Source organism: Poecilia mexicana, unplaced genomic scaffold, assembly GCF_051168715.1.
Source record: "Poecilia mexicana isolate PSO_F unplaced genomic scaffold, ASM5116871v1 scaffold_21, whole genome shotgun sequence".
Classification (NCBI taxonomy): Eukaryota; Metazoa; Chordata; class Actinopteri; order Cyprinodontiformes; family Poeciliidae; genus Poecilia; species Poecilia mexicana.
Genome location: NW_028263390.1, coordinates 841,084 through 868,711, shown reverse-complemented (window position 1 = coordinate 868,711; position 27,628 = coordinate 841,084). Strand labels below are relative to the sequence as shown.

Below are 27,628 nucleotides of genomic sequence, written 5' to 3'. Positions count from 1 at the left end.
ACTTTTGCAAATGTTTATAACCCTTCAAAATAAAGCTCACACATTGTTGTTAAAAAATGTTGAAAGGATTCTGTTGGCTTTTCAAAATAAAGCTGGTTCCAGTTTCTAAACATATCAGTTCTTATTTTTATTGTTATGAATTATCTGTTAATATTTCATTAGAGTTATTAATAAATGTTAGCAGAAATAACTGTCTTGTTATTAAAACGTCGATGACTTTCCGTAGATGTTTGGCCTCCAGGCAGGAAATCAGCTGCATGAAAACATGAGGCTCATGAAGTGGAGACATCGCCGCCCCGAAGGCAAAAACATGGAGCTGCTTCGGTTCCACAAGCTCAACAATTTATCAGACAAATCAGCCGTTTGTCTCAGACTTCAATATGCGTAAGAATCAGCAGAGAGGAACTTCTGGAGCTGAACCAACGTTTAGAAAACCTAAATGCCTTAAACGCACCGTCCACACTGTGAAGCACAGTAGTGGCAGCATCATGCTGTTGGACAGGGAAACTACATCCAGAACAATCCTGGAAGGAAACCTGCAGGAGACAGGGCTGGAGTTTCACCTTTAATCAGGACAAACCGCCTAGACATGCAGCTGGATGGCCTAGTCAAAGCCCAGACCAAAATTAAACTGAGAATCTGTAGCGAGATTTGAAAATTTTCAGCTTCAGTCTGTAGATGTTAAAGTAAACAAAGACAAGCAGCCAGAGCCGGATCTAGTCAAAGTTCTGACTCAGGGTGCCTGAACACAAACATGCCACACTTTTCAGATTCCTGTTTGCTTAAAAAGGAAATGAAAATTAAAATTTCTGTCATTTCTGACGAGAGAAAGTGAAAAAGTTCATGAAGTGTGAAAATATCTGCAACATTTTGTTTTGAAAAATAAAGTTTTTAGTGAATGAAAGCTAAAAAATAAAATGGCGTCTGGGTGTTGAATCGGGTTTAAAGTTGAATCGGGTTTAAAGTTGAATCGGGTTTAAAGTTGAGTCTGGATTAAAGTTGAATCTGGTTTAAAGTTGAGTCGGGTTTAAAGTTGAGCCAGGCTTATGGCCGAATCGGGTTTAAAGTTGAATCGGGTTTAAAGTTGAATCTGGTTTAAAGTTGAGTCGGGTTTAAAGTTGAGTCTGGATTAAAGTTGAGTCGGGTTTAAAGTTGAGTCTGGATTAAAGTTGAGTCGGGTTTAAAGTTGAGCCGGGTTTAACGTTGAATCTGGTTTAAAGTTGAGTCGGGTTTAAAGTTGAGCCAGGCTTATGGCCGAATCGGGTTTAAAGTTGAATCGGGTTTAAAGTTGAGTCGGGTTTAAGGCCGAATCGGGTTTAAAGTTGAGTCGGGTTTAAAGTTGAGTCGGGTTTAAAGTTGAGTCGGGTTTAAAGTTGAGTCGGGTTTAAAGTTGAGTCTGGATTAAAGTTGAGTCGGGTTTAAAGTTGAGTCGGGTTTAAAGTTGAGTCTGGATTAAAGTTGAGTCGGGTTTAAAGTTGAGTCGGGTTTAAAGTTGAGTCTGGATTAAAGTTGAGTCGGGTTTAAAGTTGAGCCGGGTTTAACGTTGAATCTGGTTTAAAGTTGAGTCGGGTTTAAAGTTGAGCCAGGCTTATGGCCGAATCGGGTTTAAAGTTGAATCGGGTTTAAAGTTGAGTCGGGTTTAAGGCCGAATCGGGTTTAAAGTTGAATCGGGATTAAAGTTGAGTCGGGTTTAAAGTTGAGTCGGGTTTAAAGTGCAGCTTCCAGTCGGTTCACTGAGCCGGGATGAAACCAGGTCAACATCTGGAAGACATGGCTGCAGGGGGGGAAACATCCAGCGCTGCACTCTGGAGGTTCTGGACTGGGAACCAGCTGGAACCATTCGGACTCTGGGAGGCGAGCGGCTTACCGGCCCGGCCCGCTCCACTCCCGGCCCGGCGCCGCAGCGATGTGGGGAAACAGACGTGAAACAGTCGTTTGTTTTTTCCGACATGCTGGGAATCCAATCGGGGACGATGGCTTCCTTCCCTCCACCTTTAGTGGATCCAGCTCTTTCTGCATCACAGCTTTTTCCAGCTGCGTCCCAATTTCCAAGACTTAAAACAATAAACCGACCACATAATTAAATAACCACAAAGTCAACCCATTCACTGCAAAACAACAAAAAGCAGGAAATGCACTGACTTTAGGAGCCGGGCTATAAAACAAGACATTACAGCAAAGTCAAACACGCTACGCTGACGTCCTGAACTCATCTGGTCAACACTTACCCAGTCAGCCCAAAACCAGTAAAACCAGTAAAACCAACCAGTAGCAGGATATTCCAGCCTGGGACTCGGATCCATGCAGCGGCCTGCTGCTCGGTCAGCTGCACATCAGCAGCAGGAGGTCGGAGTTCATTAGGAAGCAGCAGCCATTGGACTGGAAACCATCAGGTTACGTAATGAGCCAGCAGGAGGCGCTCATTTAATCACCAGTAAAAAACTCACCACTTAGTGTGTTAGTGGGCCCCATACGTGGGCCGCAGGTCTCTTCTGGGCTAAGAGTTTAGCTTATCTCCTTCCCTTATGGGGCCCATTTATAAACACTGGGTTGGTTAAACCTGTAGCTAAGAAGCTAGCTGTGCTAACCCATCTGTTCCGCTAATGCTAACACACTTCATCAACATGGTAATTAACTGAAGCTAATGCTAAAATGCTATTCTCACATGGTATTTAGGAAGCTAACGCTGTAGCATTATTCAAACATATTTTTCTGGAGCTAATGCTAAGGTGTTATACCAACATGGTATTCAACTGAAGCTAATGCTAACATAGTATTTAGAGGAAGATAACACCAAGGGGCTTTATTTTGAAAGGCCAACAGAATCACTTTTTTCATGTTGTGCAATAATTTATCCCAAGAAAACTAAAGACTTTTTTCAAGAGAAAGCAGAGCCCTTATTTTGAAGGGCTTAACATAAAAGATAACCAGGAGTAAAACATTTTGTGAGGCACAACTGGAAAAAATAACAATAAATAAATAAAATCGGCTTTTAACTGAGCGATGCTAAAAATATGGACGCAGTCTGAAGGGGCCCCATAAGAGGCTCTGCCCAGGGCCTCATGTGACCGGGGGTCGCCTCTGCGCCTAGAAGGCCGAGCCGCTCTGGGCCAAACGCACACAGACCCAACCGCAGAGGAATTTCCTCCTTTCATATAAACTGATAATGGGACGCGTCGCAGCGGGAGCGGAAAAACCCGAGTGACTGACGAGCCTCGGCATTCCAGGCCCGCCAGCCAGCGCTGCTCCCCCATCCCACAGGTTCACCGCCTGATGGAGGCCGGAGAGGAACCGGAAAACACGCAGGTCACCTGGGGTCAACCCAGAGGTCAACCGACAGTTCACCTGGAGGTCCTGCGGCGGGGCGAGCGAGCGTGAAGCTTCAGAGTGACTTTAACTGATGCGGTGTGGAGAGGTGAGCGAGGAAGAGGAGAGACGGGATGAAGAAACGCCATGGAAACCAGAACAGGAAGTAGAAACACAGCAGGAGGAAGAGGAGATAAAAAAAAATATTTATTCATCCATCCATCTATTCATCCATCCATCTCAGCTCTTCCTTTTCTTCCTATTTTTCATCCCTCCATCACAGATCTCTCTCTCCATCAGACAGGCTGTGATCTGCTGCCGCTACCTGCTGAGTGTGTGTGTGTTTTAGTGTGTGTTGGTGTGTGTGTGTCCTGGCAGCGGCAGCAGCACAGACGGTGTGTCGGGTTTATACCTGCAGAGAGGCGACATGAACGCAGAGCGAGGAGTAAAGATGGACGTCCAGGTGATTCAGCCACCTGGACGCTCGCTGCACTACAAAACTGAATTTAATTCACCAGTTTGATTTTAAAATAAAATCTGACTCATTCATGCAATAATTCAGATGTTTATCTGTTCATTCCATTAATTTGCCTTACAGCCAATTAAAAACTAATAAAATAGCAACATTCTACATCACAGTTCTTCCTTCCACTCAACCTTCCTCTTACTGATATATTGACAGAAAGTTGAGTGGAAGAAAAAAGTGTGGTGGAAAAAGATGCACAAACATACTGTTCATCTGATCAGGGATCAGATGCTGTCGACTTAAAAACTGAAAATATTTCAGTTGAATTTAGTCTCTAAAAACAAAAATGAGTTTTTATCACAAACGTCTCGTTGTCCTTCCATCAGACCAACGCTCCAGTTTTTGGGCTTTGAGATGAAGCCAGAGTCGAACCGACTCAAGTAGAGGAATAACATGAAACCCAGGCTGGGATTCAAACCCAAAACCTTCTTCCTGCTTTTCTACAGCAAACGGTAAATTAAATGTCTACAAGCTTTATTTTGAAAGTCAGAACTGCTCAATCTGATGAAACTAAATATCTTATAGTCAGTCAGGAGATAAATAAAACGCAGAATAAATCAGTTATGGAGTAAATTAAAGGCCCCCAAAATAAAAATAAGTTCTGCCCCGGGCCTCAAATAGTCTGGAGTCGCCTCTGTCAGAAATAAATGTTACATTTTAACTAATTATTTCCAGAAATCCAGATTAACAAAAATAAAAACTGAACTTTTTCTTTCATTAAATTTTTATTTCTGACTTGTGAGGCGTTTAGAGAGGAAGCAGCACTGAGAGGTTCACTGCTGCAGGAGGAAGAGGGGGAGGAGGAAGATGATGATGATGTTTCTGCTAAATCGTTTTCCTAAAGATGCAAATTAGAGACGGAGCAGGAAAAAAACTGAAATGGACAAAAATGTTAAAGTTTCTGCTAAAAGTTGGCAAGGACCTGAGGACGAAGCAGCAAAACATCAACACACACACACACACACACACACACACACACACCAGGCTTTGAGAAGCACACTTCACTGTCTGAGAATTTGTGAATGGAAAAACGTTTTTAAGGCGTTTGGCGGGACAGCAGGACGTCCTACGCGTCTCCCTCAGCCTGTCCTCATGTCCTCCAGCTTGTCTTCTTCTTCTGTGCATCCCTCCGTGTCTCAGACACTTCCCAGTCTGCCCGTGTCACTTTATTTGTCTTTCCGTCTCCAGATCTGCGTTTCTCTGGAAAGTAAAGAAGGAAAACAGGAAGCGTGTTTTCCACGAAGAGGCTGCCGGGAGGTTGTAAAAACTTGTTTTGGTCAATCTGAAGCGGTTTAAAGTTTCCAAACTGGATTCGATCCGGATTCAGAACCGGGAGGCTGGAACGGCTTCCGGCAGACAAAGAAAAGGGAAAAGTTACCTGAGGCACCTTACAGGAAGGAGCAGCAGAGGTAAAGAGGGGAGCGACATCGCTGGTGGGACGATCAGCTGAGTGTGTGTGTGTGTGTGTGTGTGTGTGTGTGTGTGTGTGTGTGTGTGTGTGTGTGTCCGTCCGATAATAAAGTCACCCCGGGAGGAGAAGCATGGAGAGACAAGAGGACTAAAACCATCCGGACAGGTCGCTGTGTGTCCAGGCAGAGGCATCACCACGACAACGGTGGATGAGGAAGAGGAGATCCCCCCCAACACACACACCCTTACACACACACTTACACACTCTCACACTCAGAGAAAATGAAAGTAGTGAGATCTGCGCACCGACCTGCCCGGCTCTCCGTCTTCATCACCCGAAAGCATTCCTCCGCTCTGCCGCTCCCTCCTTCCATCGCCGCAGCAACCGACAAACCAACCGGCCGACCCTCTCACACACACACACCAACACACACACACAGGTTAAAGTCCCATAGTGTCCAACTGCTCCATTCATCCAGCGAGCCGTCCGCCGCGCTGCGTGTTTACATCTGAGTCTGCTGCCTCACTCAGCAGCAAGGCATCAGAGAGAGAGAGGCGGAGAGAGAGAGGTCGGAAGTGTGTGAGAGAGAGAGAGTGCGTGTGTGTGTGCGTGTGTGAGTACAGCAGAGTGGGAGCCCTAGAGAAACACTCCTCTTGCCACAGGAGTAAAGCCCAGGCGTGACGCAGAGCCAGAAATAGACGGCGGGCCCCGGTGGGGGGGGCGGCGCCGGCCAACATGGCGGCGCTTTTCAGCGACGCAGCGAACTGCTTCCTGAGGCCCGAGCAGGAAAACTGCAGCTTAACATACAGCCGTTTCTGTATTTTCCAGAAACAGCTGGAAAATACAGAAAACTCCAACTAGAAGTTATTATTCCAGCATGTTTCTGGCGCCCCTCCAACATGGCGCCCAGATGTAGCAGGTAGGTCACACACGGAAAGATGCTTTCAGACATGAATATGCAGAGATTCAACACAATAATACAGACAGACGTCACACTGATGATTGGTTGGTTTATAAGAACCGATCCGTTTGGTGTTAAAAACATTTGGACTATTATGAGACTTTACTCAAAGTAAAGCTCTGACTGCACTGAGCTTTGCTTCACAATCACCTCAGCTACACATATTCCTACTTTTTCTACCACACTTTTTCCTTCCACTCAACTTTCCTTTAATAAGCTTGGAAACAGCAGCCACAACAGTTGTGGAGACTTTGGTGGTTTTCTGCTGGGTGTCTGTCATCGGCTCCCTTCCTGATTTCAAGAATATTCATGGAAAGTTGAGTAGAAGGAAAAAGTGTGCTTGAAAAATTGGATTCTAATTTTCTCACAAACAGAATTTTAGGTTCTGTTTGTGCTTCTGGTTAACTCCAAACCAGAATCATCAAAAAATTACAGAATTAAAAAAATGCTCCTTTAATATTATGCAATAGAAACTAATTCTATGTACAATATTTCTATGGTAAATAAATGATGTCACACCAGTGATGGACACATTGTGCTAACTGTTAGCGCACTTAGCTTCCCCTTTGTTCATTCTGCCAGATGAATCCCAAAGCGCTGATTCGGATAAAGTTGGACATGCTGACGTTTAGATTCAGCAGACCGGAAGGGGCGGGGCTTAGCCAACAGCTGTTAGCAGCAGAGCGGAAGGGGCGGGGCTTAGCCAACAGCTGTTAGCAGCAGAGCGGAAGGGGCGGGGCTTATCGGGAATAACATGTAAACTTGGTACTGGAAGACCCGAGGCCGGGATTGTAACCCAGAACCTTTTTGCTGCAAAGCATCAAAGCTAACGCAATGCTAACCTGGAACCGAAGGTTTGCAGCTGAAGTCACGGTTTGTGTCGACGCCTGTGGCTCGGCTCAGATGGAAAGTTTCCCCCGGTGGCCCTTCAGGCCCGTTGGACCTCAGGATGACGCCGCAGTCCGTCCAAACATTCGCTGTTATTTTTGGCCCAGTTTGTGTTTTTCTCCAACTATTTACACAGCTTTCTGCTGCCTGAGGGCCGGGGGGATCCAGGGGGCCCGGGGCCCAGTGGGTCCGGCTCTGGTTCTGGAGCAGAGCAGTATCCATGGAAACCGATCCTGATTCATTTACAATGAAAACGGCGACTTCAGGTTTGTCTGTTTTCCAACTGTCCCTGAAGTTCCTGCTGCATTCACTGAACCTCGGAAAATTAAACTCTTCACATCGATCAGCTCAGCGAGTTAATATTTAAATATTTTAATTCTGAATTATTTTGTTTTCGTCTGCAGGTTGGTGAACAACTTAACAGAGAAACTGGATCAGCTGGAAACCAGGAACTGGAAACACACACACACACACACACACACACACACACACACACACACACACACACACACACCTGTCTGAGCGCCTGTATCTCAGGAAGTGGAGCAGAGAAAATGCAGGATTGTTTTTTTCCACCACAGACTTCATTTGAATATTTTAGCCGAAGGTCAAAAAGAGATTTTTTTTTTTTTTCATTTTTTTTTCTTTTCTTAATATTGAGGGTAATTTAAAGTTAGTAAATATCGGTATAACACTTCTTTTTATTTATTTTTAAAATAATTTTAGTAATTATAAAATATATTTTTTCAATTTTATTTAATCAGATGTGAGCTTTTATAATGACTCTGTAGCAAAAATAAATAAAGTAAAATGAATATAAAATATTTAATTGTGTATTGTAAAAATATTGACACTGTATAATTGTTCTGCTGATCCGGTTCTGCTGATCCGGTTCTGCTGATCCAGGTTTTTCTCCTGCTGATTTTTCATCTAAATATCGGTCCAATAAATCTGCACCGAGCCGCACGAGGAGAGAGAAACCACTTTAGCCTGGGAGCCACGGGGAGACCCAGCAGAGCGTTACGCAACTGAGCAATGCCAACACACACACACACACACACACACACACACACAGACCAGCTGTCTGTTTTCCTCTCCATCGGACCGGTCCGGTCGTTCTGGAACCAGAACCAGGTGTGTAAGTCGGTCTGGACCAGGAATCTGAACTCCGGTGAAACATGTTGACAGATTAGCAGCAGCTGATTGGTCGGTTCCCCAAACGACAACGCCTCTGAAGTTCTCACAGAAAACAACCAATCAATGAACAAACTTATGAATTTAATAAATTAAGAAATTTTAGAAATCTGGACATATTTAACACATTCAAAGACCTAAAATTAAGATGAAGAAACGCTTTAAGTTAGAAAAGCGTTTAAACTGTATTTTGTATTTTCCATTTCATAGCATAATGAAAAGGGCCCCATACGTTCATCATGTTGCACTTTTCCAGAAGAAAGAATCGTTCAGAGCAACTTTGGAGGAAGAAATGCACAAAGTTCCTCCTCAGGTGAGGTCAGAACGGGATTGGAGCGGACAAACCGTACGGGAACCCGGAACGGACAAACTTAAAATGAGGATCCATCCATCCGTTTTGTTTTGCGTTTCTGCTAGCTTTGAGCAGAGCTAGCTTCCCCCAAAATCATTTACTGGATCACTTCCAATACGATCATTTACTAAACTGTTTTGTAAACTTGCAAAGTTTAATATCAACGGTGACGTTTTTGTTGATTAAGAATTATTCAAGTAAACACCATGTTGATATAGCATTAGCTTCTCCTAAGTAGCATCTTGTGTTTTAGCATTAGCAGAACTAATGTTAGCATGTTAGGCTTAGCCCAGCTAACTTTGCAGTTAGCAGTGCTGAACTCTGGTCCCAGGTATTTTTAGCTCCTCAAGCTGCATTTTCTTTTTCTGATCCATGAAAAAATGCATAAATTTGTGAATTTTCAGTGAAACTGAACCTTGACGAGGCGAAGCTCCGCAGCGATGAATGTTGATCATGATGCGTTTCTCTTCAGCGTCTCGGCTAACACATACGTTAGCAGTGGAAGCCCATCTAGCTGGGCCAGTTGAAGTTTCTGTTCTGTTTTGGTCCAGCTGTTGTCCTGCCCCCTCATCCTGCCCCCCCATCCTGCCCCTAGCCCTCCCTCTACCCCCCTGTGGGGTTTCATGTTGCCGGTGGCAACCGTTTCCCCGTCATGCACACACTCCAGAGGCTCGGCTTACATGAGGAGCCGGGCCACATTATTAGAAGTCCTGTGTTGTGTATCGGAGGCTTCCCAAGCATAACAAGGACACACACACACACAGCAGCGTGTGAGCGAGCCGAGGCCCTCATTAGAGCCTCGGCCTCCAGCACACAGCAGTGGTCGGCTGAGCCGGTGCGAGCAAACAGCGGCTGACGTCGGCTCTGAAAGGTCAGCGTAAACTTCCTGGAGTGCAGCGGCTGTTTGCCCCAAACTGATCCTTATTAACGATAACGAGTCAAAGCAAAACACAGAGCCAGTTATTACACAACAGCAGCAAGAGACCAACACGCCTCCGGCATGCTAACATCGCTAACGACAGAAACACAAAGTGCATTTTGGTCAACAGATGACATTTCATGACAAAAGCAAAAACAAAAATTAAACTGTATTTTGAATTTTCCATTTCATAGCATAATCAAGTAACTATGTTGCCTTCAGTTGTTATAAAAATGATTTTTTTTATCAAAGATGACTTGATTTCAAAATGTATCATCTCGAAATTGGGCCTTTGTCCCTTTAAGAAGCTCCTGCTCTTTCTGAAGCTCCGCCTCCACGAAGTCATAACATGGCTCCTAAAATGTTTTAGTTAGCAAAAACCTATAAAGTTAGTCATTTATTTTAAAGTCTCTATAAGCTTTACTATAGTTTAGCTTCATGTGGCAAGAATCTACTTACGCCATAAATATAAAGCTAGAGCTACCAATAAAACGTTAGCTCTGCTGTTAGCGTGTTAGCATAAATCCGCTCACAACCACATTTCCCTCTGTGTGAACATACACACTCCCTTTAGCTGCAGTAACACCAGAACTTCACCAAAAATAAAATATTTCTATTCCAGGTCTTCTTAGTTTCTTAACTGGTTTCATAAAACTTCTGATTAGAAAGTTAAAAACTTTACATGTGATCAGATCAGATGTGTATCCATTTCAGCTTTAATTAAAATGAATGTTTCTATGTACATGCAGCAGATTTTTACTTTGCTGTTTCTGTCAGAAACTGTATCTACCCCATCTGTCTGACTCCCTGCATCTAATTCTGTCTGCTAGCTCAGCGCTGCGGCGGTGCAGGACGTCGTCCAGCCCAGGCTTGCCCCACCGCCATAAAATCCTGCGGGGGCTTCCCAGCAGAGGCCAGCTGGACGTAAACGTCTCCAGTTACGCCAGCAGACATGCAGAGCCTCTGATGAAGAGCTGAGTGACGGCGCAGCGCAGTCGGTCTGATGGCTAACGTTTCTACTGTCCTTACTGGATCACAGGCTGTTTTCACTCCGGTCGACCCGGTTCTACTGGAACCAGAACTCCATCATCTGCTCCACCTCCAGCTGCTGTGGCTCTGAGTCAAACCAACCTGTTCCCCTCCTGGCCTGTGGGGGCGCTGCACCAAGAACCACTGAAGGAAACGACACAAAAACCTCTGAAGACACCGAGAGCCACTTCCTTCTTCAGCAGATGGAAACAAGATGGAGGTGTCAGATTTTAGTGTTGGAGGATTTCTCTTTAGGCTGTCAGAAACTGTATCTACCCCATCTGTCTGACTCCCTGCATCTAATTCTGTCTGCTAGCTCAGCGCAGACAGAATTAGACCGCAGCAGAAATGACCAGGAGCCATTTCTGCTGCTAGCGCTAGGCTAACACGTTAGCTTTGGTTTGATTTACCCAGGGTAAAGTTAGCAAAACCACTAAAGTGCTAAATGAAAAATTAGCCACACTATTAGTGGATGAACAGAAGTGTGTAATAATAATAACAACTTTTATTTATAATTCACTTTATGGTTACAGAAACTTTAAAGTGCTACAATCAATAAAATAAAGACTAAATATTTATACTTTCATGAAGAGCATCTACAAACTTTATTTTTGAATATCCTAGCTGCTAATTATTCATTTAGATGTTATTTTTATGAAACATTTAAATGCAGAACGGATCTGAGAACGAAGGTGAGAATTTCAGTTCAGGCAAAAAAATCAAAAACGCAAAGATCTGAAATCTACAAAGACTTCTCTAAAAACACCACTAACGTTATATTTTAACAGTTCAAACACCAAATATTCTTTAATATGCATTAATGCACAGTGGAAAATATTACCTGAGAAACTAATACTAAAAGTCTTCCTTATTTCAGCCAATCAGAACCGAGGAACATAAACGAAGCTCCTGGATTGGCTGCTTTGCAAACACCGGCCAACGGCGCGTCAAGCAGCGTTACTTCAGCTTCCCAACGTGTTTTATTCTAAGATTGTTTTAGACATTCTACATAAAAACAAAACACACAAACCAACTTTCCACAGAAAAATCTACAGCCCACAAAGCTGACAGAGCATTAAAAACTACATTTTATCTGAGAAACAGGAGCAAAGATCTCATCAGTTTGGATCCACAACTTAAACTTTGTTTGAGAAATAAAAGGTAAAAATATTGATTAAATCTAAAAGTCAATCAGGATTTTCTGAGGTTGGGTGAATATTTTTGACTCTTGGTGTTTCTCCCTCTAAGCGGACGAGAAGCAGCTGCCAGAGCGGCTTTCTGTGTCAGTCAGTCAGTCAGCCGCTCGTTAACTAATTACTGAGCTCGTTTATCTCATTAAGGCCTGATTGATCTGCAGCTGATGGCCTGGCAGCCCGAGTCTGCTGCACGTCAGCGGGAGGAAGCTAATCGATATTAGCAACGCGGGGAAGAGTTTAACTGTTACGCAATCTCATTATGAGCTTGAGAACACAGGGGGTGGGGAATGTGTGTGTGTGTGTGTGTGTGTGTATTCTTTCGATGTGCTTTACACCAATGTCACCACAAGGGCAGCGTTCCTGTTGATGTCTCACTCTGTCACTTTTATCTGGCAGTTGTCTTCAAATATTTACACACAAATGCGACTTTTCTGCTGAACTGGACAACAAACTGCGCGCTCAACCCTTTCGAAGAAACTTTCTCGACATTTTGTCTGTCATGTGGTTGCGTGTCTCTGCGCGTAGGGGGACAGACATGAACCCGCTAACACTCCCAGGAACTGTTTCTGCTCTCCTCATGAAACCCAAACACTGTAATTTATCTCCATCTCTCTCCCAGTCGGCCCAAGGCTCCCAGTCGGGTTTGCGGTGGGCAGAAATGTCAGAGCCGTGGATTCCAGTGCTGGGCAGAGAGGCCGCTGCAGCTCAGTGGCGGCGGACGGCTGCTTCTCGTCCCTCAGGGGGAATCAGATGGACTGACGATCCGAGTCTCTGGACTTTAAGTCGGAGCAGCAGATTTATGGCTGTTTTTACACCTGATGATCCGGTAGACTCTGTTCGAACAAAACTTCAACATCTGTTCCGTTTTCAGTTGCTGAAACCAACCAAACCCTGTGACCAGCCTGTTCCCCTCCTGGCCTGTGGGGGCGCTGCACCAAGAACCACTATAGGAAACGACACAAAAACCTCTCAAGACACTGAGAGCAACTTCCTTCTTCACCAGATGGAAACAACATGGAGGCGTCAGATTTTAGTCATAGTTTGTCTTTGGCTAAAGACCACAAGACATTTCTCCTGCTAATGCTAGGCTAGTGTGTTTGTTTTGGTTGTATTTACCCAGAATGCCCTGTGTTGTAGTTCTCTTCCTGTTTTTGGAGCGGTATCTGGCCCACTTGGACACATATGTATTCAAACCGAATGGAGTTCACCAGTGTTGTGGTCAAGACCACCTAACCTGAGACCAAGACAACACCAAGACCAGAGCGTATCGAGACCAAGACAAGACCGAGGGAAGTCGAGACCGAGTCAAGACCAAGACCAGCGCCCCACGCTACATGATACGATAAAATGTGAAATATGATCAAAATTACTTCTCAAATTGATCTGAAAGATCCATATTCCCATAAAAACTCCTAGATATTAGATACTTAATAAATTTAACCAATATTAAAAGCAGAACAAACTCTTTGTTCTGGTTTGCTTCCATCTCTGTGCTACAATCCGCAGTGGTCTCGTGCCATCCCTAAAAAGATAATGCCCTGGGTGTTTGCCCATATTGCCCTGTCAGAAACCATCATTATCTGCACCATTAAACATAGCAATTGAGGCAATGCCCTGACACTCGACTATGAACACTGACCATGGAGCAACAAGCAAGAAGTAACCAGGCACAAGACGCTCACTGTGACTGTTTTCACCCCCTCTCCCGCTGCATGAAGCCAGGTAGTCTGACACCATGGCAGACATTACAGCTGCCGCTTTGAACAAAAACAATCAAAGAGCAATGTGCATTCTCTGCATGCTCTTACGTTATTGTGTTTTATTTATTTGTTAATTAAAAAATATCAATAAAATAATAATTAAATAAAATAATGATAGCTACTGCAGTGTACGCAGAGGATTAAAAGAACAAAGAAGAGTGTTCTGTCAGGTCAGCATACGCTGTCAGATCGTCGTAGCTTAGCACAAACTCACAGCTATATCTGTCAGACATGTCATTACCATATAATTTTATTTAATTAGCAACGTAGAATCATGACGTAGATCATCATACACTTAACAGTTGTATGGCATCCTGACTTAGCGTTAAATAAGTTAATAAGTTTTACACGGGCGTGTGTTGTAATTGACTGCAGCTGCAGCCAGGCCTGCTTTAAATACACTTTGAAACCACGACAACGCATCTATATCTATATAGTTATCATGGAAAACAATTTAATGAGTTATTTTCATCATAACTTGTTGCATATGATGAACTGACAACTCCTCAGACTGTCGGACTTCACAGGCATGGTACTCACTGCATGTATGCTATCCTGACAGTGTATGGTAATCTGATAGAAAAACAGCTCTCAGTGACACTCCAGTCCTAACTAATAAGTAAAGAGCCGTGCAGAAGAATCGACTGTTTCTGAATGTCACATCAATATATTGCAGACTTTTGGACACAGCGTTGTCCCATATATGCGACAAGTCAGTCAACATCTCCGCACAATAATTCAGGCAGTGAGTGACTTTTTTTCATCACAATGCTTATGTGTCTCTATACAGCTAGCTTTGCTAACATCACGTTAACGGAGCTTACCTTCTTTGAGCTACTTTTCTAAGTGACGAAAAGTGGGGGAACAGAAACACGTTATTGGTTGGATTTTAATGGCGCGTTTTCCATCCACTGAAAACAAAGATGTTAACAAATAAACTGGACAGTACGCTGTAGCTTAGTGATATTTTCACAGTTGCGGTCTCGACTGGTCTTGAAATAAAATGCCGAGTCCTCAGAGCCCAAGACCATCAAAAAATGGAGGCCAAGGCCGATCTCGAGTCCTACAACACTGGAGTTAACTTCAACCAAAACCAGGTTTCACCAAATGAAACTGAAGTTTCCCCAAGAGCTTATGGTGTAGCTCTCGGTAGCTAACCATGCTAAACTTTTCCAAGTTAGCAGAAAAACTAGAGCCTAAGTATAAAAATAGCTCCGTTATGAGGTCATCAGTGGATTAGCAGACGTTCCCACCATTGCAGCCAAGTAAATACACGCTTTAGAATTTATATAGAAAAATTAATTTAAGGGAATATTAGTGCGTTAAACATTTTTAAAGGTAGCAAATCCACTACACTGCTAAATGAAAAATTAGATCTGCTACTAATGCATTAGCGGACTAGCAGAAGGATTCTCATCACTGCACACAAGCAAATTAGTGCTTTAATTCTTCTGAAATTATATTTTATATTATTCTGAGAAAATAATTTATGGGAAGCTATCTGCGCTAAGCAGTTTTAAAATGAGCAAAGACGCTAAATGAAAAAAATAGCGTTAACAGCACATTAGCAGATGTTTTGCTTCCAGTGCAGCCAAGTAAACTAGCGCTAGTAAATTTATCTACAAACATTAATGTAGGAGAAGCTAAGTATGCTAAATGTAGCTAAAGCGCTAAACCGCTAGATGACAGATCACGTAGATGTCTGTGTGGACAGTCACGTTGTCCAACCGTCTGATGGTTCTGGAAGGAGACGGGTTCTGTGTGCTTTGACGGAAACTGAAATATGTAAACATAAAAAGTTCAAACATTTCCAACCAAACTCCCGTCGCCCGCTCCAGGTGATGGGTTATATTTAGCTCCGTTCTGCTCCTGCAAAGACGGCTTCATTAGTCCTGAGCATAAAAACACTCAGTGGGCCGGCGGAGGGGACAGTCTGTTACATAACAGTCTGGCTTATATAATGTGATGCATATTTGATGCTGGAGCAGAGAGCAGCAGACAGCCAGTGTGTTGCATGCATTTGAGGAAATGTAGGTTATTTGGGTTCTTCTGCTGAGACTGGGGCAGCTGGGGGTCAAAGGTTACCAGCCAGAACCTGATGACTGTACAGAAACTCCAGTGGCATCGTCCGGATCTGAACTCTTACCTTAGCAACAGTCGCTAAGCACCCAGATGGTCTGTAACCAATCCTGGTTGATCTCTATTTAATAACTGGACTGGGTTAATGGCTTTACCCCGGATTACCAGGTTCATCCACAGTACGAGTTCCAACGAGTCCCAACGCGTCACAACGAGTCAACGAGTCCCAACGAGTCACGAGTCCCAATGAGTCGCAACATGTCCCAACGCGTCAACGAGTCACGAATCCCAACGAGTCATAACGAGTCCCAACGAGTCCCAACGAGTCCCAACGTGTCCCAACGCGTCACAGCGAGTCAACGAGTCCCAACGAGTCACGAATCCCGAGTCCCAACGAATCACGAGTCCCAATGAGTCTCAACGCGTCACAGCGAGTCAACGAGTCCCAACGAGTCAACGAGTCCCAATGAGTCCAACTCAACTTAAACTAAGTCAGTTTTTATCCCAGCAGGGAGATTCCTCTGCCAGGAGCGGCAACTAAAAGGTTAAAACTAAAATAAATATCATCTGGGTTTCATCCATCCATCTGTTCGTCCATCCATCTGTTCATCCATCCATCTGTTCATTCATCCATTAACTCTGAAACTTGTTTTTCTTGTTTAGAATTACAATCTGTATTTTAATCTGATGTTTTATTATCTTGTATAATTTCCAGGTGAACTTTAGTTCATCTTCCAGTTGCAGGGCTCCGGACCTCCGGTTCTGCAGTCCTACGGTCCTGCGGTTCTGTGGTTCTGTGGTTCTGCGGTCCTACAGTTCTGTGGTTCTGCGCTCCGCTGCAGGATTTTCTGAAGCGAATCGTCTTAAGATCATTCCCTGTTATCCCACTTGTCCTGAAACACGTTTCACTTTGATGCCAAGAATCTCACATTTCATGAAGGAGCTTTACTGCATTTACATTTCCTGAAAGCCGGACTCATCTGCATACATTTGCATAGATATTTCTGGCATCCCTCAAGTTAACTTTGTTCTTAAAACCCACCGGGAATTATATGGTGGACAGCGATTACTGCCGACATTCAGGTAGTCCGACATGAAAACGCACAGAGCCGACTGACAGCTGCGTCTGATCCTCCTGGCGGAGCGGCCTCTTCTCAGCGACTTGTCATCCTGTCAGCGACTCGCTCCCTGCAAAACACGCCGGCTTCACACTGGAAACAAACAGCCAACACATCAGAGCGACTCCTGGTTTCACCTCACACTGCTGCAGATGAAAGGCTGAAACTGGAAACTGAGTCAAAGAGCAACTACAGCAGAGACAAACGGAGGAGTTTAGACTTGGGGTTTATGTTGGTGATAAAATAAAAGATGACAGGAAATACAAACAATAAGTGAAGGAGACAGGAGAGCGAATGAAAGAGGAGAGAAACGACAAATTATAAAAAAGGGGAAATTTAATTTTGTTTTGTTCCACCTGAACTGCAGGACAGAAACATTTCAGTTTGCTGTCCTGTCCTTTAACAGTTCAAATACGAAGATAATTTTAATAAAAAAATCCCTCTGACTCCAACAGGATAAAAGTTTATTTTATTTGCTTATGTTTTATCCGTTTTTACACGTTTGAGCTTCTTTCTAAACTCTGGAGTTGTTTGAATATTTGCTGCAGGTTCACAAGATCAACTAGTTTCTGAACTTAAATTTAACTTTATCCAGATTTAAGTTACAAACATTTAGGAGTCTACATTAGAAAAACATTAAGACAAAGCTTTAAAAATATCTGATTTCTTCATCATTTCAAAATTATGAATCCTTTTGATTGGTGAGTCTGTTTCCAAGATGATATCTGCAATCATTAACAGATATTTTTACTTTTTTATTTATTTTAGAAGAGAACGTAACAGCAAAAGCAAAAATGAAAGAATGAAGCAAAATGAGGAGAAATCAGAGAGGAAGGAAAGAAGAGAGGAGGGATGAGAGCAAAGGAGAAAACAGGAGGATGAAGGACTGGAAAACGGGAAAAGAGGATGAAAAACGGAGGAAAAGAGTCAGAGATAAAAGAGAGAAAATGACTAGAAAATCTCAGCGTTGGAAGTCTATCAAGTAAGAAACGTTTGGAGTCGGGATTGAACGACAGCTAAAGGTGAAAGTTGACAGCAACAAAAACTGCATTGCCATCCCGCATGTCACGTCTACCGTCAGAGCTTGAACTTTGACCTCATTTAACAGGAAATGGACGGAGATTTAAAGAATGTCTGAATCGAGGAGATCCCTTTAAACCTTCCTGAACATAAAACCTGGGAATCTGAGAATGTTTGGTCTGAAATAATAAAACATTTTCTGAAAACCTACTTAAGGTGGACATGTTCTGATACGGGCATTTGTCCAGGGCGGCATCAGTAAGGGGCGGGCATGTAAATAAGTGTCTGTTGTTCCCTGGATGTGGAGTTAGCGTCCCTTAGCTTCTATTCACCTGCTTCCTGTCACAGAGTCCTTGGTTTTTAAGGGTTTTTTGGCTCTAAAGTGAGATGACAGGACGGCAGGTAATGAGAGGGACGACATGCAGCAAAGGTCACCTGGCCGGGAATCGAACCTGCGCCCAGGATATAGGCCTCCACATGGCTCCACAACATCCCATAATTTGTTGCATTTTAACGGGTTGGAGGCGACAGAAGGAGGATGCAGATTGACAGTGAGATTAATCTGATTACGTTTTAACGGTAACACTTTATTTGGAGGGGGGTGAATAAGACTGTCATAAACACCTGTCATAAACACCTGTCATAAACACTGTCATAAACACCTGTCATAAACACTGTCATAAACACCTGTCATAAACCCCTGTCATAAACACTGTCATAAACACCTGTCATAAACACTGTCATAAACACTGTCATAAACACCTGTCATAAACACCTGTCATAAACACCTGTCATAAACACCTGTCATAAACACTGTCATAAACACCTGTCATAAACACCTGTCATAAACACTGTCATAAACACTGTCATAAACACCTGTCATAAACACTGTCATAAACACCTGTCATAAACACCTGTCATAAACACTGTCAAACACCTGTCATAAACACCTGTCATAAACACCTGTCATAAACACTGTCATAAACACTGTCAAACACCTGTCATAAACACCTGTCAAACACCTGTCATAAACACCTGTCATAAACACTGTCAAACACCTGTCATAAACACCTGTCATAAACACCTGTCATAAACCCCTGTCATAAACACTGTCATAAACACTGTCATAAACACTGTCATAAACACCTGTCATAAACACCTGTCATAAACACCTGTCATAAACACCTGTCATAAACACTGTCATAAACACCTGTCATAAACACCTGTCATAAACACTGTCATAAACACTGTCATAAACACCTGTCATAAACACTGTCATAAACACCTGTCATAAACACCTGTCATAAACACTGTCAAACACCTGTCATAAACACCTGTCATAAACACCTGTCATAAACACTGTCATAAACACTGTCAAACACCTGTCATAAACACCTGTCAAACACCTGTCATAAACACCTGTCATAAACACTGTCATAAACACCTGTCATAAACACTGTCAAACACCTGTCATAAACACCTGTCATAAACACCTGTCATAAACACCTGTCATAAACACTGTCATAAACACCTGTCATAAACACTATCAAACACCTGTCATAAACACCTGTCATAAACACCTGTCATAAACACTGTCATAAACACCTGTCATAAACACTGTCATAAACACCTGTCATAAACACCTGTCATAAACACCTGTCATAAACACCTGTCATAAACACTGTCATAAACACCTGTCATAAACACTGTCATAAACACCTGTCATAAACACCTGTCATAAACACCTGTCATAAACACTGTCATAAACACCTGTCATAAACACTGTCATAAACACCTGTCATAAACACCTGTCATAAACACCTGTCATAAACACCTGTCATAAACACCTGTCATAAACACAGTCATAAACACCTGTCATAAACACCTGTCATAAACACCTGTCATAAACACCTGTCATAAACACCTGTCATAAACACTGTCAAACACCTGTCATAAACACCTGTCATAAACACTGTCATAAACACCTGTCATAAACACCTGTCATAAACACCTGTCATAAACACTGTCATAAACACCTGTCATAAACACTGTCATAAACACCTGTCATAAACACCTGTCATAAACACCTGTCATAAACACTGTCATAAACACCTGTCATAAACACCTGTCATAAACACCTGTCATAAACACCTGTCATAAACACTGTCATAAACACCTGTCATAAACACCTGTCATAAACACCTGTCATAAACACTGTCAAACACCTGTCATAAACACCTGTCATAAACACTGTCATAAACACTGTCATAAACACCTGTCATAAACACTGTCAAACACCTGTCATAAACACCTGTCATAAACACCTGTCATAAACACTGTCATAAACACCTGTCAAACACCTGTCATAAACACCTGTCATAAACACCTGTCATAAACACCTGTCATAAACACTGTCATAAACACCTGTCATAAACACTGTCAAACACCTGTCATAAACACCTGTCATAAACACCTGTCATAAACACCTGTCATAAACACTGTCATAAACACCTGTCATAAACACTGTCAAACACCTGTCATAAACACCTGTCATAAACACCTGTCATAAACACTGCCATAAACACCTGTCATAAACACCTGTCATAAACACTGTCAAACACCTGTCATAAACACCTGTCATAAACACCTGTCATAAACACTGTCATAAACACCTGTCATAAACACTGTCAAACACCTGTCATAAACACCTGTCATAAACACTGTCAAACACCTGTCATAAACACCTGTCATAAACACTGTCATAAACACCTGTCATAAACACTGTCAAACACCTGTCATAAACACCTGTCATAAACACTGTCATAAACACCTGTCATAAACACTGTCAAACACCTGTCATAAACACTGTCATAAACACCTGTCATAAACACTGTCATAAACACCTGTCATAAACACTGTCATAAACACCTGTCATAAACACTGTCATAAACACCTGTCATAAACACTGTCATAAACACCTGTCAAACACTGTCATAAACACCTGTCATAAACACCGGTCATAAACACTGTCAAACACCCGTCATAAACACCTGTCATAAACACTGTCATAAACACTGTCATAAACACCTGTCATAAACACTGTCATAAACACCTGTCATAAACACTGTCATAAACACCTGTCATAAACACTGTCATAAACACCTGTCATAAACACTGTCATAAACACTGTCATAAACACTGTCAAACACCTGTCATAAACACTGTCATAAACACCTGTCATAAACACTGTCATAAACACCTGTCAAACACTGTCATAAACACCTGTCATAAACACTGTCATAAACACCTGTCATAAACACCTGTCATAAACACTGTCATAAACACCTGTCATAAACACCTGTCATAAACACCTGTCATAAACACTGTCAAACACCTGTCATAAACACCTGTCATAAACACTGTCATAAACACCTGTCATAAACACCTGTCAAACACTGTCAAACACCTGTCATAAACACTGTCATAAACACTGTCAAACACCTGTCATAAACACCTGTCATAAACACCTGTCATAAACACTGTCATAAACACCTGTCATAAACACTGTCAAACACCTGTCATAAACACTGTCATAAACACCTGTCATAAACACTGTCAAACACCTGTCATAAACACTGTCATAAACACTGTCATAAACACCTGTCATAAACACCTGTCATAAACACCTGTCATAAACACCTGTCATAAACACCTGTCATAAACACTGTCATAAACACCTGTCATAAACACTGTCAAACACCTGTCATAAACACCTGTCATAAACACCTGTCATAAACACTGCCATAAACACCTGTCATAAACACTGTCATAAACACCTGTCATAAACACTGTCAAACACCTGTCATAAACACTGTCAAACACCTGTCATAAACACCTGTCATAAACACTGTCATAAACACCTGTCATAAACACTGTCAAACACCTGTCATAAACACCTGTCATAAACACTGTCATAAACACCTGTCATAAACACTGTCAAACACCTGTCATAAACACTGTCATAAACACCTGTCATAAACACTGTCATAAACACCTGTCATAAACACTGTCATAAACACCTGTCATAAACACTGTCATAAACACCTGTCATAAACACTGTCATAAACACCTGTCATAAACACTGTCATAAACACCTGTCATAAACACTGTCAAACACCCGTCATAAACACCTGTCATAAACACTGTCATAAACACCTGTCATAAACACCTGTCATAAACACCTGTCATAAACACTGTCATAAACACCTGTCATAAACACCTGTCATAAACACTGTCATAAACACCTGTCATAAACACTGTCATAAACACCTGTCATAAACACCTGTCATAAACACCTGTCATAAACACCTGTCATAAACACTGTCATAAACACTGTCATAAACACCTGTCATAAACACCTGTCATAAACACCCGTCATAAACACCTGTCATAAACACTGTCATAAACACCTGTCATAAACACCTGTCATAAACACCTGTCATAAACACCTGTCATAAACACTGTCATAAACACCTGTCATAAACACTGTCATAAACACTGTCATAAACACCTGTCATAAACACCTGTCATAAACACCTGTCATAAACACCTGTCATAAACACCTGTCATAAACACCTGTCATAAACACTGTCAAACACCTGTCATAAACACCTGTCATAAACACTGTCATAAACACCTGTCATAAACACCTGTCATAAACACTGTCAAACACCTGTCATAAACACTGTCATAAACACTGTCAAACACCTGTCATAAACACCTGTCATAAACACCTGTCATAAACACCTGTCATAAACACTGTCATAAACACCTGTCATAAACACTGTCAAACACCTGTCATAAACACCTGTCATAAACACTGTCATAAACACCTGTCATAAACACTGTCAAACACCTGTCATAAACACTGTCATAAACACTGTCATAAACACCTGTCATAAACACTGTCAAACACCTGTCATAAACACCTGTCATAAACACCTGTCATAAACACCTGTCATAAACACTGTCATAAACACCTGTCATAAACACTGTCAAACACCTGTCATAAACACCTGTCATAAACACCTGTCATAAACACTGCCATAAACACCTGTCATAAACACCTGTCATAAACACCTGTCATAAACACTGTCAAACACCTGTCATAAACACCTGTCATAAACACTGTCATAAACACCTGTCATAAACACTGTCAAACACCTGTCATAAACACCTGTCATAAACACTGTCATAAACACCTGTCATAAACACTGTCAAACACCTGTCATAAACACCTGTCATAAACACCTGTCATAAACACCTGTCATAAACACTGTCAAACACCTGTCATAAACACTGTCATAAACACCTGTCATAAACACTGTCATAAACACCTGTCATAAACACTGTCATAAACACCTGTCATAAACACTGTCATAAACACCTGTCATAAACACCGGTCATAAACACTGTCAAACACCCGTCATAAACACCTGTCATAAACACTGTCATAAACACTGTCATAAACACCTGTCATAAACACTGTCAAACACCTGTCATAAACACCTGTCATAAACACTGTCATAAACACCTGTCATAAACACTGTCATAAACACCTGTCATAAACACTGTCAAACACCTGTCATAAACACTGTCATAAACACCTGTCATAAACACCTGTCATAAACACTGTCATAAACACCTGTCATAAACACTGTCATAAACACCTGTCATAAACACCGGTCATAAACACTGTCAAACACCCGTCATAAACACCTGTCATAAACACTGTCATAAACACCTGTCATAAACACTGTCATAAACACCTGTCATAAACACTGTCATAAACACTGTCATAAACACTGTCAAACACCTGTCATAAACACTGTCATAAACACCTGTCATAAACACTGTCATAAACACCTGTCATATACACTGTCATAAACACCTGTCATAAACACTGTCATAAACACCTGTCATAAACACTGTCATAAACACTGTCATAAACACCTGTCATAAACACTGTCATAAACACCTGTCATAAACACTGTCAAACACCCGTCATAAACACCTGTCATAAACACTGTCATAAACACCTGTCATAAACACCTGTCATAAACACCTGTCATAAACATGAATAAGCCTTCATGAAAACATGAAAACCTAAAACCATCCAGCTGCCTGCATCAGTCATCTCCGCTTCACGCTCAGCAGATTTATTTCCTCCGTCTGGAGGCGCTAACGCCGTTAGCATGTGCTAATCCCAACTCCATTGACTGACAGGAACCATGAGATGCTAGCCAGCTGCGCTAGCCTTAATGCTCTGAGAGTGAGCTAGCGTGGAGCTAATCGCTCCTAAAGCTCTGCATCTGGAGTTAGCTAGCTAATCCGAGCAGCTGCAGAACCAACCTCAATCCGACGTTTTCACAAATATGTCAAACGCAGAAAGTGCATCGTGGGATTAAGATTAAACTGCTGCAGAGAGAAGAGATTTCAGGAGCAGCTGGAGCGTTTAGCTGCGGCTAACAGCAGTGCTGAGGTAAATGTCAGGTTTTATGTAAGGATGGAAGAAAGTGAGAGACATCGAGTTTCTCTGCTTCACAGATGAAACACTTGAATCTCTCTTGACACTCCAGCAGCTTCCTGTGCGAGGACAGGAAATTATGTCATGCTGGTCGGGTCACAGAAATATCTGGGTAGCGATTATCTCTGAGTGCTGCTGCGCGTTGCCACAAGTGCTTCACATCCAGGCACCTGCTGCTCGCTTTCTTCCTCTCCATCCCCAAAAATCACAGGCTTCAAACCGACCCGTCCTCTTCCTCCTCCTCCTCCTCCTCCTTCCGTCCCTCACGTTTACAGAGGAAGGGCAGGAAGCCACGGAGCGACACGCCACCTGTTCCCCGACAGGGACGGGAGGAAGAAGAAGGCCGCGAGAGACGAAGGAGCCACAAGTCGAGACATGAGAGCAAAACGGATCTGGAGCGAGAAATTAAGAGACTAAAGGAACTGGGAATGATGGGAATGATGGGAACCACTGGAACATATAAAACACGAAAGAACAAACACAGAAAAATATTTCTACACTCTCATTACAATAATAATCATTTTCTGCTTTTTTCTGTTTCTGATTCGGTTTCATCTGCCAGCAAATCCAAACGTGAAATTATTTTGGAAAAAGATCAAGACGAGTTGCTAAGAAATGGAAATTGTTCATCAGTGATCCAGAAGAAAAGCATCTAATTTTAAAATCCCAGTTATAGGAACAGGATTTGGGTCAGTTTCTTTCTAAACACTCGTAACATTTAGCAAGTTTAATCATTTAAATAAAAGCTGATTTAATCTCTACTGATAAAAAATTGAATAATTTGTTTTATTTAACATTTTCCATTTTGAGAAAACTTTGCTGGCAATAATTTAAACCTGACTAAAAATAAAAACTCTCCATTGACATCACCACCTATGGCTGGGTAACATTTGTACTGAACTGCAGTTGGGGCCAGACAAACTCAGCCTAAGGGCCACAAATGGCCCCCGGGCCACACTTTGGACATCCCTGCTTCAGATCAAAAACTCATTTAGTTTTAGAACATCATTGATGTTGGTCCATATTTGAACTTTTCTTCATTATTCCTCTGTAACGTAGCATTTTCTGTTTTCATCATTGAAATGCTTTGTTGCTGAAATGTGCTGTGCTAATCAAAAAGACTGAAAATAAGGGGGTCAAGAACTGACCCCTGAGGGACACCAGATGTCACCAAGCCAACCTGAGAGAGTCAGGTTGGCTTGAACCAACGATGGCTGGAGTTCAGTCCTGATGTCTGAAAACAGGAAACGACGGAAAAACTGAAACCCTCCAGAAACTGGAGAAAAAATGTTAAAGCCAAAACAAAAGTTTAAAGACCTTCAAAAAGCCACAAGAACCACCAATGAAGAGCTTTTCACGGATCTAAGGAAGGTCAGACTGTTCTGAGAAAAATGTCTGAAAAAATGAAGATCTTCTCATGCAGCCATAAAGTCAGAGGTCTGACACATCAGCAGACTAATGCATGTGCAAATGCAGAAATACATGCACTCATCCACAGCTTCACCTCGCATGCACACCTACAGAGCACGAGCAGGAAGTGAGCAGGAAGTGAACAGGAAGTGAGCAGGCTGCAGCAGCAAGGAGGTTATTTGCATGAGGAATGATGCGGAAGCAAAACCAAAACTCTTTACTGCACTGCACTGTACCCAGAAGCCCACAGTGCGCACACACACACACACATACACAGCGACACACACACACACTTTCTGCCATAATCCAAGAGCACACATTTTCATTTTGAAAGCAGAACGTCATGTCTATCTTCTCAAAACTTCTCCTCGCGCTCACACTTGCTCTCTGCTCGCTTTTGGAAACATCTTGTGGCACAGTCGCCTGGCAACCTTCTAACCGGTGTGCCTATGTGACTACTATCAGTTGTAGCAACCTGCGCCGCCCACTGGATGTAGGGAGTTGGGTGAACAAACTCTTGCCTAAGATCAGTAGCTGTTAGCAATCAGTGGCTGTTAGCGATCAGTGGCTGTTAGCGATCAGTAGCTGTTAGCAATCAGTGGCTGTTAGCGATCAGTAGCTGTTAGCAATCAGTAGCTGTTAGCAATCAGTGGCTGTTAGCGATCAGTAGCTGTTAGCGATAAGTAGCACACTGCTGGTGGATGTTTAGTGTAACACGGAGCAGAAAGCTAACGTCTTTGTTTCTCCCTACAACAGTGACTAAGGCTGCGTTCACACTGCAGCTTGAAGTGACCCAATTCCGATTTTTTGTCAAATCAGATTTTTTTGCGTGGCTGTAACTAAGACTGAAGCTGGTTTGCTAATGGATCAGGAATCAGTGCAGGTGTTGGGTTAGAACAGCTGAGATGTTCAGGTGAGTTAAAGGCAATCGATTGATTGCCTTTTGCGACAGGATCAGGACGTTCCATCTTTACTGAGCGTCTGATGATGGTGATCAACGCCCCCTAGTGGCGCGGAGGACGAACGTTTTTGGAGTTTGTAGAGTTTTAGATTTTTCTGTTTTTCTGTTGCATTGTTGTTCTGTCATTTGCAGTTTGCAGCGTGTTTGCACCTGCAGGCCACCGTAGTTTTGAGCAAAATCAGAAAATATAAAGACTTTATGTGACTTTAATTAACTCTTGAGGTTCTTCCATACACATGAGTGTGTGTGTGGTTTTCTATAAAGAGAAACAAACAAATACAAATTATAAGTACTTGTCTGTAAATACTTTTTTCACAAAGACAACCAAATGTCCACAAAGGGAATAAAAGTGCTTAAAGACTAATAAAGCTAGCAGCTGATTAATACTGGCGAAGAGAATGAACATAATTATTACATATAAATAATAATCAACCCTGCTAATAATAGTGTCACGATAATCACACAAGAGAAAAGGGCATTTCAACTGGAACATGAAAACCACAAACAGCCGCATCTAATTACATGAAACCGAACTTAATTATGTCATGCTAAGCGGCTAGCAGTTAGCCCTTAACCATACGAATAAACTATACGAAACGACCATAATTTTCTACAAAGTGCAGATACGGCTCTTAGAGAAACCGAACTAAACCAACAGTATTACTGACAGTCAATGGACGGACACAGTTGAAAGAGGTAATAAACGATCTCTGGGTGATATCCGCACTAATCAATGCTCAGATCTATGAACAAATATGATCGAAGAGCCACCTAGTGGCGGAAATAAAATACTACATATATAACACCTTTATAAAGGAAAACTAAACTAGAGGGCTGAAAAGAAACAGTTTGTCCAGGGGCCGTTCACACTGCCAGTAAAAGCGACCTGTATGTGTTCTGCAGTCTGAACGG

General features: G+C 42.4%; 1 protein-coding gene across 4 annotated transcripts in view; it reads right to left on the bottom strand.

Annotated features, from left to right (window-relative positions):
* The window catches only part of hivep2a (HIVEP zinc finger 2a), a 102,680-nt gene that overhangs the window by 51,579 nt on the left and 23,473 nt on the right, over positions 1–27,628 (bottom strand). For 2 of the 4 annotated variants that reach the window (XM_014981357.2, XM_014981359.2), the window contains exon 1: positions 5,553–5,894. The exons of the other annotated variants lie outside the window; for them this stretch is intronic. The gene's annotated coding sequence lies outside the window, so the exon portion shown is untranslated. Of the gene's footprint in view, positions 1–5,552; positions 5,895–27,628 lie in introns of those variants that run through there. 4 annotated transcript variants of the gene reach the window in all.